The following is a 12,948-nucleotide window of genomic DNA, read 5'->3' on the forward strand; positions in this document are numbered from 1 at the left end:
ATCAAGCATTTTTGCAAGGCGAGTTGCCAGTTGAGACAGTATCATTGCTGACATTTTACAACGAGATAAATGGCATCTAATTTCAAAGTTTCATCATTTAAGATTCGTTTTCTTTCTTTTTCTCCTCTGCTATCACGCGGGGGAGGAAAAGGAGGACTTGGCACGAATGGGCGTAAAGAAACGCCGTCTCGCTGTGTGCAGTGCCACGTGCTGGTATGACTGCCAGACGAAAGAACTTCAGACTCACATATTTGTAACTTCACCAGTCCGCTAAAGAATGTCTTTCTGCGTAGCATGAACGTACTTTACTCCCTGTAAATCAAATATAAAATCATAGATAAAGGATAAAATGATAATAACACAATGCATAGAGAATTCACGGACGTAGGGTAGGTCTCTGAACAACGTACGATAACTGCACAATCATTAAACGGGAGCTTACCTACGCTACGAATTACTGTTGCAAGCATTGTTTACATCTGGCTTTGGTTGGAGAAAGACGTCGGGAAAGAAATATCTGCTCGGTCCACAGATACACCGCACATAATACTTTGTGGTCTTTAGTTCGTATTAACCCATCAAGTCAAGCAGGTGAGTAAATAATTCTCTGGCGAATACTGATAGGTTTCTGGCTCTGTCTACGCACTCGGTATATACAAACAGCAGTTGGTATACATTTCCATATGTATCTGATAGTGGTGAATTTATGGATGGCCGAATTCCTGTTATTTGAAAGGGTGTTTATTCTTATCTTTCAATAGACAACTTTTTATCGGAAAAGAGTATTGGAAACCATATGTCAAAATTCGGTAGCGTTGAAATAGGCCTCATTCTAAGTGCAAAGTTAACCCTGCAAAACTTAGATAACTCTCTTTCTCTAACACATTTCCGGATTGTATTTTGCGTGTTACACAAAATTTGAAGTTTTAGGTAATGCTTAGTAAGGATAGTATTAGGTGTTTAACTGTTATATTCGTGTGTTTATTAACAATTTAAGATAAAAGGGCAAGTATCTCTCTAGACTGGCTTATTCCACATCTTGAATGAGGGTTAGTGAATTATAATACGTCTCTTATCACGGCTCTTATCATCGTAAGCCGCCACTGGTGGTTGAGTGACAGCATTTTAAGATTGAACCTCGAGTATATTATAAAGGATGATTAAAAGGAAGTCAAAGCAAAACTTCAATAATTTATGACGTCAACTATCGTCTATCAGAGTCTTATCTAGTTTTCGTGAAACATATCTGGTTTTGAATGACTGATAGGTCTATGGAATATAGACTTTTGGCCAAAGGCCAATCACTGGGAGCTATAAGGTCATTCAGTGCTGGAAAAAAAATGAGAGTAATTATGTCTGAGAGGTGTAACAGGATAACCTCGCAGTTGCACTAAATTAATTGTAACAAGAGGGTGGCAAACAAGATGGGTGAAAAATAGTATGCATAGAATAAAAGGAATGGAAAGGGTTAATTTGCAGTTAGGGGCCGAATTTGGTGCACTACGGCACTATTCTTTGTTTCGGAATAGTCTCCTAAATATATACTGTCTTTGTGTCGTTCGGTAATCTTGGTTATTTGATTATGATAGCCGATCTTTCGCAGTGTCCACTTGCTATACGTATGTTGGTGAGACATCCATAGCTTTGAAAGCGTATACAACCTCAGTTTGTGACCATAATTTTAACCGTTGTTAGACTTATCTGTGTTTGAATTATAGCGCTAGATAGTATCTGTCAGATGCAATGCCAACAAATAACCGTCGTGAGTTTCATCAGCCTTTGGTAATGCGGTTCTACTAACCTTGATTCTAACAAAACGCGGAAACCAGGTGTCGATTGCTACGGAACTTGTTTTACACACACACTATATATATATATATATATATATATATATATATATATATATATATATATATTGTGTATGTGTATTTACGTATGTACAATATAAGTGATTTTTCTCCATATGTCGACCTATCTATCTCAAAATAATGGGTAAGAGAGGTTTCCGTTGAAAGACTTATCGACCGTCACTGATAACATGGAAACAAGGTGTTCTTGAAATTATCCCTTTGGAAAATCCGCAACTTTGGAATTCCCGTTCGTTGGTCTCTGGCAATTTCGAGAAAACGGCGAGAGAGAGATAATCAGTGCTAGCATTTCGCTCCCACGTGCTTTCTGCTGGTAAGATAACGGCAGAGGCGTGGCATCACAGTATGCGTGAAGCTGAGTGGGTGAAGGAACAATCGTGATATTGAGGATTGCATCATGCTCTCTCTCTCTCTCTCTCTCTCTCTCTCTCTCTCTCAGCATTTGTAACCTAGTATGTGCGTTTTCTTGTTCATTTTCACGATGGTTATCTCGTGTGCTTTGTTCCAGAGCTCATCTCGTCTCATATGCTTTGTTCAATTATCAAGTCCGTTCTCAGTTATTTTTGCTTTTCAGTTATATTCCCTCACTCTAAAGATTCATTTTTGTTGGTTTTATCGTTATTCATACGTTTTTCTCCTCTCTTTACGTTTCTGTTTCTTGGGGTTTTCTTTGATGAAAATATCAAGTAAGAAATGATTAAGCTTAATGTTTTCCATATAGTATAGTGGGCTTTTCGTTTGTATTACGCCATATATATATGATATAAATTTAGCTTACAACTATTATAAAAATTGTGAATGTGGGGGGCCGGCTGTAAATGAAGAACTAAAGTCTACCAACACTCACTTATTTTTAAAAGACCTTGAGGAATTGTCCTTGTGGTACACTCGTTCATTCATTCTAGGGCTAGGACGGGCTCTTGATTCTTGGTGGGAACGTTTTGTCTAGGGTAGTACTTTGTTTTAGCTGTAGTTGTAGTACAATGGTATGAGTTTCTATCAGAAATATTTTTTTTCTTACTTTTGCATGGTTATAAATATAGTAGAATTAATAATGATAAAAAAAAATACTGTTATGATCATTATTTTACTAGTAGTTAATAGTACTACAATGGTGTATCAGTTATTGGATATCTCCCGACCCGAAGTTGCCTTCTCCCACTAATGATAATTTTTATAAAAATAATTCTACTCTCACGGAATTATATATACATATAAATGAATTTCCAAACATTCACATTAAACTCATTCAGAAAAAAGCATATTTGCTGAACTGCCTGTATCGTCTGGCATTTGTCAGTCAAACGGCAGCTGCTATAAATGAGGCCGGAGAGCCAAGGAATTGAGAGCAAAGAGGAACATTTCTTTGTTCCGTTGAAGTATGTCATATTTTTGCTCTGTTTCTAAGTATTGCTCCTACCATATGTTACCAAAATGGAAGCCACCATGCAGTGTAAGAGAGCCCCGGCACTGTGTTGCAGCATTCCCACGCCCTCCAGACCCACATCAAGCAGCCAGGAAGGAAAGAGCGCCCAAACCCACCCGCGTTGCTCTTCACACCACCCACCTCCCGTCGCCTCCACACCAACCCGACAGAACCCTTTAAAGTTGCCTGTCGACTTCTCCAACAGACTTTGAGGAGAATGGCGCGTTTGCATTGCATGTGGGTTGCTAAAAAACTTGAGACACACACAGAAGTTGGGAAGGGGAGTCCTACGTATACATCCATCTATGCAGCATCGAAAATGACAGTCATTTACTACAATGAATGTACTTTGTACAGCTCTAGAGAGAGCCATGTAGGTTACAATGACACAGTCGAGACGAGAATGGAGGATAGTCATTCGTCGATGTAATAAGACAATTTAGACATATACATTATAAATGTAGGGCAATCGACATACTGTAAGTAGATAAGCACTGGAATTCATAATGAAGTTATTGCGATGTGAAGAAATATAATGTATTTCTCAAGATGGTAAAAATAGCTAGCATATGTCAGAGGAGGATGATTGGGAAATAGATAAATATTTATGCTGTAATTAAATCTAATAATAATATTGTATAATATTATATATATATATATATAATATATATATATATAATATATATATATATATATAATATATATATAATATAGTATATATATATATTCATTGAATAGAATGGCTTTCTCACTGTTAACCAGCTTTTTTGAAATTGCTTCATATTTTCTAATTATTTTCTTTACTTCATTGTTCAGGTTACTAATGGACACATAATGGGGTTCTTCCATTTACTCCAGTATTTTTACACGCGACAGCTGTTTCGTCAACCTATACGTATTGACGTTTTCAAGCGTACTGATACAAATATGTTGTTGTTGTTTAAGATTAAGCTGGCCTTGTGCCAGCACGGGCTCTTGCTCACAGAGCAGCCCGTAATTCATATTAGTATGAGATGTGAGATGCTTAGGATATGCAATCTTTATTGGTGATCAATGAATGATGTGGTGAAGGTGATTTGATATTGAATGAAGGATTTGATGGGCAAGGTTGAAACCCTTTAAACCCTAAGGTACCCTTCAGTCGTAGGAAAAGCTGGATAGTAGTAAGTGTTGGCTAGTAGGAGAGACCAACAGATTGGAAGAATGAAGGTTTGAGTTGTAGGCACAGTTAGCTAGTAAGGTAGCTCGTGAATTTCTGAGACATGTTCCTTTTCCGGTCCGCTTTCTTAGGGTGTGTGTTGTCTGGTGAGTGTGGTGGATGGATAGTGATGAGCGTGAGGGGAGGGTGATGAAGGAGGCAAGAGGTGAATGGGGCTGTCTGTTAAAGAGGTTTGTCTTTTTTGTCTTGCATGTTATGTGGGTTAGGTTGGGATGTGGTATTGGTCGTGATTGTTGGCATCATGTGCTGTCAGTCAGGGTTGTGTTCTGTTCCTACCTAGGTGGTGGGTAGGAGCATAGGAAACCTGCTAATTCATGGGTGTTTGCTAGAATGTGCTTTGTGATTTGAGTGGTTGTGCGTTCATTTCCTATGTACCTATCTCTTAGTTGCTCCGTTTCTGGACAGTCTAAGAGGTAGTGTTCTAGAGGTTCTTCTGGAATTCTTTCGCAGTACTTACATGGCCTGGGATCGCCTACTATCTTTTGCCAAGTGCATTGGTATCCCAGCCTTAGACGATGAATTATGACTGCTAGTGCTCTTGACAAAACCCAGAATCTATGGGAGATATATTGATGATATCTTTATCACAACAAAGGGCGACAATGACATAGAAGAATTAGTAAATAAACTCCAAGCAAATTCTACATTAAATTTTACGGTAGAAAGAAGTGATGAGAAGATGCTCCCTTTCTTGGACGTACTTGTGACCCAAAAGAACAACAAATACAATACCACCGTATACACTAAAAAGACAGACGCTGGAAGATGCTTAAATGCTAGAGGAGAATGCCCTGATGCATATAAACGATCTGTGGTAAATGCATACATAAAACGCGCCATAACACACTGTTCCACGTGGAAAGCGACTAACGAAGAGATCAACAGAGTTCAACAGCTGCTCACAAATAACGGATATCCAGATGACATGATCCAGCAAGTTGTCAAAAAGAGATTAGAGGCTTTCCATAATCCGACCCCGAGGAACAACACACAAGACAAAGACAAAGAAATAGTGATATACCATCAGATACCATACAACAAACACCACGAAGATGAAAGGAAAGCCATCCTTGGTATACTGCGAAGAGGAACCACCCCCCTAGCGCCATATAACAAAATAACAGCAAGGATTTACTGCAAACCAAACCTTACGGCCTCTTTGGTAATGAAAAATAGTACGGCCCCATCGACGGAGAAAGAGGTTAAATCTGATATAGTATACAAGTTTGTCTGTGCTGACGAGCAATGTCAGTCCCCCCAAAAATGCTATATCGGACACACAACACCACACTCAAACGTCGCATGCAGGCCCACAGAAACCAAGGAGCCATTCATCAGCACTTTGTGGATACCCACAATAAAAAACCATCATTACAAGAACTTCTCACAAACACCAAAATAATACACAAAGAAGGCAACTACAATCGTTTATTGATATCAGAAGCAGTCAGCATCGCAATGCAACGTCCCAGCCTTAACATCCAACGTGAGGCAGACCGATCCTTGCCCTCGTGTAGGAGGCAGTCCTTCAACCGCGTGGAACAAAGCCCCCACACGCGGACAGGAGCGCACACTGACTTTCAGTGAATTAAACATATATGTAATTAATATATATTTATGTATCATGTGTATATAATAACTTACTTTCAACTTTTTTATTTAATTTCTGTTGTTAACATATTATTTATTTGTCTTATTTTATGTTTCACTATAGTCTTTTGTAAATACTTAAAACTAGGTATCTGGCAATTGTACTACCTTTCCGTCCTCATGACGTCACAAAACGCATGTAGGCTCATATTTGTATTTTATTACGGGCTGCTCTGTGAGCAAGAGCCCGTGCTGGCACAAGGCCAGCTTAATCTTAAACAACAACAACATATTTGTATCAGTACGCTTGAAAACGTCAATACGTATAGGTTGACGAAACAGCTGTCGCGTGTAAAATACTGGAGTAAATGGAAGAACCCCATTATGTGTATCCAGTACGTTGAAAAAACTCAATAAGTATAGGTTGACGAAACAGCTGTCGCGTAAAAAATACTGGAGTAAATGGAAGAAGAAACCCCATTTATGTCCATTAGTAACCTGAACAATGAAGTAAAGAAAATAATTAGAAAATATGAAGCAATTTCAAAAAAGCTGGTTAACAGTGAGAAAGCCATTCTATTCAATGAATGTTGTATCCGTGAAAAATTGTGCCCTAGAGTATATATATATATATATATAGATATATATATATATATATATATATATATATATATATATATATATATATATATATATATATAACAGTGTAAATGTAGTGTTGATGATCAAGGGAATAAAATTCTTTAGGTCTGCTATTATCTGCTAAATTGAGACTAAATTATAGTGTGGTTAAAATTTCACTTGAGGATGTTCATGAAATATATAAAGTAGGTCACCGATAACCACTCCATGCTGAATTTAAGGGTATCATCAGGTGCTGTTACCTCCAAGATGGGGGTTCCATTGTACACTAGCACGGGCAACATTTTATAAAAAAAAAAAAATTTCAGGAAAGATATCCTTATACCAAAGTGAAAGGGTGTTTAAGTTTGATAACCATACTGATCCACAACCGGACAAGGTTTTAGAAGATAACGTCAGAAGCTGGTTCATGCTATTATAGCTTGAAGGTTATCTGTTACGTTGAAATGTCAGAATGTTTTCAAGATAGTCTTATCTGTTTGTATATAATTTATTTATGGTGAATGGCGGGGAATGTAGTGAGAAACCTTCTGCTGCAGCGGTAGAGCATCTGGGTCCGTGAGGAACAGAGTTCTCAGGCTGCTGTTATTATTATTTGTAGGCTATTATCATTATTATTGGTCGTCTCGTTGGACAGTGCAGTTCAATAATGCCCCCATTATAGACGATGAATCCTCTTCGCATGTACAGTAAGTCCCTAAGGACTTCTCGATATACCAGCCTCCTGCTTCCTCTTCTATTGATTATCAGCCTTGCCTGCACCACACCTGTTGGCTCGCTGGGAGAGAAAGACAGAACATGTTTGACGAAAATCAAGACTTTTTTCCTTTTTTTATTAAAGTATCCATACCATTCCAGGTTTGTCTTTCATTCCTGATAATTAGATAGTAAATCGATCTTATTCGATGACAGCTACAGCAAAACATATGCCTTCGCATAATACTAGTGGATAAGCTTTGCAGTCTGTATAAGGCATTATCCTGCCATTTATCGTCCCCCTGATCACGCCTTCAGTTCCCTCTGGTGTTGATAAAGAGAGACGGCGATTTTATGTGGCATATCCTTATCTATACTCGGTTTTTTTTTCCATTTGTCTACCAGCGTGTGGTGTTTGCGTATGGTAACACTGTGTCACGGGCTTTAGACAGTTACATTCAGCTTACATTCAACAATAATAATAACCCTATTTCGAACATTAACAATGTAATTCGCATACAGTAAATTATTAAAACACTTTTCAGTTGCAAATGTACACCCAGATACCATATTATTTACCTAAAACTTACACATAGCGTAACTATCTAAAGCCAGGGACGCAGTGTTACCATACGCAAACACCACAGGCGGGTGGACAGATGGAAATAAACAGAGTATAGTTTATCGTTTTTGACCTAGGTTCACTCGCACTCTAGGTCGTCTGCGATGCTGGACTGCGGCGCACTTGAATATTCGCGTTGTGCGATTATTGCCTGGTCGTGCTTGCCATTCTGATGGCATATGCTGAGGAATGTACGTCTTCGTGATCAGATATGAATTAACAGAGCGATCATTTTCATGTTTTCCTCGTCATTTGTAAGTTTTATTCGTCGTGCCTTTTGACTTATTTTTACAATGCTTTTGTCAATTTTCTAGATATCTTTGCGTATTCATGGATGGTAAGTTGCCATTTGTATGGAAAATTGAAGTAAAATGAGAATTTCCAAGAAAGAAACAAGATCTTTAAAAAAAGTGAAACTCTGTAAGGAATATTTGATAAAGACACTTCAATTTTACAGAATTTCCCAGTGAAATGCAGAATTTCTCTGTTGAAAGTTTAATAAGTGACTGTCAATGGAAGACAAGAACGAAATTCAAACCCTGCAAAGGACCTTCGCAAAGGAGCACTAAGAAAAAAGGATTCTCATTGACGAAGATCTAAAGCAGATAGATACCCGCCGCCTATTTAACTTAAGAGGGAGTCCCTTGGTGTACCACTTGCCTTAGCCTTGATCGAAACTCATTCTCGCCAGTTGTTTCAAATGCAAGAGAACAAAGTTGCTCTTCCGAGACCTCTTCTCTTAAAAGCAATTGTACAACACTCATCTGGAAACCCGTTTTCCGCATGAGGTGCGGAACACGTGTCATAACCTGTTCTTGATGGCAGTCAAAACCAGATTCCACAAGTAGTTACCTGAACTCTACTCGAAAATCTAACTTTTAAAATAAGTAGCTGTACCATCTTTGAAACCCGGTCTCAACTTTTGATAGCAGTTATACCATCTTTAAAACTCGTTCTCTGTACCAGTCGTGCAACCGTGGTCTTGATGCAACTCTCTTCCCAATTCCATTTCCCATATAGCAGTTATGCAACGTTGTTGTTGAGACATTCTGTTGAACAACTCTCTTCGAGTGACCAGGTCTCCTCTCCAGCGCCAGCCCCACCCCACACACCGCCCATAGCACTTATACAACGCTTACTCTCATCCCAAAACCTTATAATGGCCACTGCACAACTCTTCCATACAACAAAATTCAAGTGTATTTACGTATACTGGTTGTGTGGATACAACTAGATCTCTTGTATTCATGTCAACAGCCTGTATGGAATGACTGTCTACAGCTTTTCAGGCGAAGCAAAAATTGCTTTTAATTATTAATTTATTTTTTTTTTGTGAAAGGAAGAATAGCATTAGAAGCTGTTTATATATTTTTATTTCGAATGTAATAGATCCACTGGAATTTTTTTTGGGGGGCAATTGCCTGTCATTTCATATACTATGGTCAAGGTCTTAGCAATAAGGATATAATAAAACAAACACCCTAGCATCCTATCCTCCCAACCTATTATCTTTATGGTCATTGGTTCTTTCGACCATAATACTACTAGGCCACTCACTAGGTCGTGTGTGAGCAACTGGCGAATCTGACCAGCGAGAGAGAGAGAGCAACATCGTATAGAAAGATAAAATGGCACTGGCCTTCTAAATCCATTAGGCTGAACCAAGTGAAGATTTGAACTCGAGTCTCAGTGTTACCCACCGCCAGGGACACGTTAATCAGTAATTGTGATTTTATAGGAATTATATATACATATATATATGTGTGTGTGTGTGTGCATAATATAAATTGTATATATATATATATATATATATATATATATATACTTACAGGTATTTTTAATGTCAATAATGTACCCCCTTCACTTTGTATAAAGAGGAAAACAAAACGAACTAAGCAAAACATTCCATTATATATATTTGCAAGTACTGTACTGAAGGGAAGTAAGAAGACAACTCTCCTGACAAAACCAGTAATATTGTAAACACGAAGAACTCCATAAGAAATAAATACGATATTTACTATTATTTACCCCTAGCAATTCGACAATCACCGTTAGTTTGAATTCCCATGTTGTAATGAAGCTTTCGCAAGCAGCATGTGCTCAGAGGTGTACAAGTGTGAGAATCAACGTATGCAGCCTAGTATGTGATATATATATATATGTGTGTGTTGTATATTATACACAGGTGTATTTTATGACTTCACTTGACACTCTAAAGACTTTTATGAATAGAGTTTGTCATCAGCTTATAAGGCCTGTCCACACTAGGAAGCATTGTTTGCAATCAAATTTTACCGTATATTTGTCACTGGTTCCATGCAACGTAAAAACACCATTCAAACAAACAAACAAAACATTTAGAATGGAAAACATTTAGTGTTTCTGTGTGTATATGTATTTATACACATTTATAAAGTATGTATAAGTTTATATACACATGTATACATGTATATTGTATGTATGTGTTATAAATATAATCAATTTTCGTATGTGTATGAATTTATACATCGTGTAACACGAGTTTACGCAAATATTGTGGGAAATGAAAGAAAAAGTTATTCTGGGCAGAAAATATTTTGTGAACACATTTAGGCTTCGGTGGTGAGGGAAATTTTTAAAATAACCGTTATCTATCTATCGCTGCTTTCATGCATAGAGGATGGTAAAGGGAGGTCGGTGCATCCTGGGATGTTAGGGGGGGGGGGGGGGACATAGAGAAGGAAGATGGAGCGAAGAGGCCGATGTGAATAAATTACCTCCCAATCAAATGTATTATTAAAGAAAAAAAATGCATGCGTCGTTGAATCCCTATTCCCCCCTATGAATGGTATTTACCGGACACCGATAAAACAAGGGACAAGAAAAGATACCTGATTGAATCTCGCTGGCATCAAAGGTAGGCTTTTTCTTTCTCCTGTCCCTCCTCGAGTGTATTAAAGTAGCAAAGTAGAATGCAGAGGCTACTGCACCGACAAGCATCCTGACGACAACTGAGGTCTTGACAGGAAACATTGTTTGCAGACAGTGTTTCCTAGTGTGGACAATCCTTTAGAATAACTTGTATATTATGGGATGTCAATCACTTTCGCGTAACTGAGCAAAGTTTCAGGGTTCACATACACATATGTATATATGCATATCAGTTATATATATATATATATATATATATATATATATATATATATATAATATTTATATATATATATATATATATATATATATAGATATATATATATATATTTAATATATATACATACATGCATATATCAGGCCTGGGTAAATGAGGAGGTCTGGAGGCCAAAAGTGAATCCGTCTAATAAACATCTAAAGGAAATGGTGAAATAAGACATTCAGTGAATGCTAGAAATACCTGGCAAAGGTTCATTGCATTAAGAGCAGCGACCCCGATTAAGGATAAAGATGAGAAGTAGAAATTATATATATAACTCAAATCAGTGAAATATTCGTTCTTAAAAACTGACAAACAAACAAAACGAAGCATCCTGGATACACTCCTCCTTTAGAGTTCTGTTCAAGTCGCGTGACTTGGCGCCGTCGCAGTAATGTGACCCGTATTAATCTACTATAGTCACCGAAAAACCGGCGGACCCCGAAAAATGCCCGGCAACCGGGTATTATGTAGAGAGTCCCCCACCTCCGGAAGGCGGGTAAACCGGGTGCACGTGAACACAGTGCTCCCTCTCGAGTGACTCCGTTCACGTGATCGGACCTCGGTTTCACGAAAGCTCGCCGAAGTGCAATGGATGCGACCGACGACCCAGACGGGAGAGATTGAGAGTCCTAGACGTAGGAATTCCCATCCGCATTGCGGGAAGAAAAAACGTCGTTCTCGTAATCTGTCTCATCCTTTTTGGCCTCTTTGGGGGAGCCAACGCGTCACATTGCCGCAGATACCAGACAGCCTATAGGTCGGCTGCAAGCCTTAGATAATATGACCTCTTTTTCTTAAAGTCACTTCTTTCGAATAGACGCCATATTCTTTGGAAGACTGAATTTCAAGTCAGTGGCTCTTGTGCGCTTGTTCTATATGAAGAGGGTTTAGCTTCTGAATATAATAATAGACCTTCCCTTGGAGAGGCATGAATGTACAAACTTGTTTAGATAAAGGAATTGTTCCCTGGGCATTTTTCTAGAGACGCCAGGAAGAGGAAACCGATTGTCCATGTCTAGCCCAGGCCCGGACAAAACAAGAAGTGGTAGGTGGAAAAGAAAACTGTGGCCTAACACATCAGGAAGAGATGGGAAACCAGAAACAGGAAGTGATTCCATGAATTTGAAAGCTCCGACGAATATTTTCTATAGGAACATAATACACGACTCAGACCTGGAAGGATTAGCTGTATTTCTTAAGAAAAGTGATAATAAGTGTTTATGAATTACTTAAAGTAAAACTGAGTAAATACCAAAATATGTGGTAAATGGGAAAAAATCTAACCTAACCATAGCTATGCTAACTTAAAAGTAATTTAAGCAAAATATACCACGTAGATTATCGTAGCGTTTAAGATGCTGTCGTCTAATGAAGCATAAACACCGACTTGTCCCAGCCACGGGTTGAAACGGAGATAAAACCCTTAAAAAATGTTGTGTGTTAGTTTGAATACTGAAAAGGCGTCCAATGTCCAGCTTTGCATCTCAGGCGGCACTTTTGCCTGGTTAGATAATTACAGTGTGCCATTGGAAAAAAAAATTAAAGTTTCAATAATGACGACTAAAACGCAAATTGTCATGATAACTGATTCTCATATCGCTTCAAGTGGCACTTCAGCTCAAGTGCCGCCGAGGAAGTCCCTGGCTTATTTTGTAGACTTTCAGGGAGTCTGAGTTTTTGTCCACTCAGTCTGGCTCACAGCAAGAAGCC

General features: G+C 38.3%; 1 protein-coding gene across 1 annotated transcript in view; it reads left to right on the forward strand.

Moving 5' to 3' along the window:
* Positions 1-437: 437 nt before the first annotated feature.
* LOC135224400 (sialin-like) overlaps positions 438-12,948 on the forward strand; it is a 26,708-nt gene continuing 14,197 nt past the window's right edge. The window contains exon 1 of the mRNA XM_064263371.1: positions 438-591. The gene's annotated coding sequence lies outside the window, so the exon portion shown is untranslated. The remainder of the gene's footprint in view (positions 592-12,948) is intronic.

The sequence above is a fragment of the Macrobrachium nipponense genome, chromosome 12, assembly GCF_015104395.2.
Source record: "Macrobrachium nipponense isolate FS-2020 chromosome 12, ASM1510439v2, whole genome shotgun sequence".
Classification (NCBI taxonomy): Eukaryota; Metazoa; Arthropoda; class Malacostraca; order Decapoda; family Palaemonidae; genus Macrobrachium; species Macrobrachium nipponense.